Raw genomic sequence first — 1,712 nt, 5'->3', positions numbered from 1 at the left:
ACAGAAGGCTCGGGATGTAGCTCAGTGTGGAGGCCCTAGGTTCAACCCCTAGTACTGTGATGGTATACTTGGCTTGAACTTGAAACAGTAGGTAGGGGAGCTGGGGATGTAGCTCAGTGGCACTGAGCCTACTTGTCAAGTGCAAGGTCCTGAGTTTGATCCCTGGTACTGAAAAAAAAAAATCATTGAAAAAGAATATAGTATAATAAGGGGCTGGAGATTTAGCTTAGTGGTGCCACTCCTACCTCACAATCACTTGATCCTGAGTTCAATCCCAGGTATAGGAGAAAAAAAAAAAAAAGTAGGGATACCTGAGGGGACAAGGCAGAGAAGATCTTAAAGTGAACAAGAGGGGCTGGGGATTTAGCTCAGTGGTTCTACCGCCTGCTGTGCAAGTGCAAGATCCCGAGTTCCATCCCCAATACCAAAAATAAATAAAATTGATAAATTAAGTGAACAAGAGTACAGGATTAGTCCTGCTCAAGTATCTAATGATAATTGGGCAGTTAAGGACTACTTACTATTTTAACTTTTGCTGGAAGGGCCTTAGTCTGGCAGCTCCAACCTTTCTAATGTCCCTGTATCCCCCATCATCTGAAAATCAAAACCATGTTTGTGAAGTAGAATAATTGTGTCCTGAGGTGGCTCTGATGTGGGAAATTTTGTGGTTTGGGGCTGTTAAAAACTGAAGGTCACAGTGACCTCTGTTTACCATGTCTTCTGCCAAACTGTCTCTCCTTCCCTTGTTACTTTGCCGGTGGCCTCCTACAGATTGTGCAGTTACTTTGTATTGTGATGGCTTCTCTGTACCTCTCTCTGCCCAGACTGTGACACCAAAGCAGGAACCCTGCCCGATGGTCCCATGTATTCCTGAACACTTAACCCATGCCTGAAGCACATAGTAAGTAGCTGCTCAGTAATCAGTCGAGTCATGAGTGGATGTGATGTGAGGTGACAGTCACCCACTGTCATTGAGGGCGCATGCCTATTCTCTGTCCTTCTGTCTTTTGTGGTACTAGGAATGGCGAGGCAAGCTCTCTCTCGCTGTCACAACCCCAGCCCTGATCTCTCTAGATTGCAATCGGGGTTGACTGAAAAGTCAAGACCTTCGATGATTGTTTTGAAGTGCCCGTGATCTGAGGTGTGACTCATCACCTACAGAGGTCTTGGCCAGTGAAGGGAGCACTGACCATCGACCTGAGATGCGTCTCCATGATGAAGAGATTGTTGATCATCGTAGCTGACAGCAGAGGTTACTGGTGTGAATTATGCCTGCGAACTGACATCGGTGAGCCTAGACTTACTCTGGGAATAATGTTAATATGTACAGTAACCTTAGGCTTTGTTTCATAAATTATCTATCTTCTCGTGGTCTCCAAATGACACTGTCCCACTCGGTCCCACCAAACGGGCCAGGAAGGAGGACTAGATGGGGTCATTCCCTAGAAAACGACCTGAAATTCATTGCATCACTTGGGTTGTGTTGCCGCAGCCCTGGTCACAGCCTCCCCCAAAGACTGCCCTTCCGCCTGGTCCCCTGCCCACCCCCACCAGCCCCCAGCGCGCCTGCCTGGAGGCGGGGCAGTGCTTGGCCCTTTGTTGTGGGCCCCAGTTTCCCAGGACACCGCGCGGCTCTGGGGTGGGGCTATGCAGATGAGCACTTGGGGGCGGGGCGGTTGCGGCGGCGGCAGCCGGGGAGGGTCAGTTGGAGG

Source organism: Fukomys damarensis, unplaced genomic scaffold (genome assembly GCF_012274545.1).
Source record: "Fukomys damarensis isolate Sample0158 unplaced genomic scaffold, DMR_v1.0_HiC HiC_scaffold_25, whole genome shotgun sequence".
NCBI classification, from domain to species: Eukaryota; Metazoa; Chordata; class Mammalia; order Rodentia; family Bathyergidae; genus Fukomys; species Fukomys damarensis.
Note: the sequence above shows the minus strand (reverse complement) of the source record.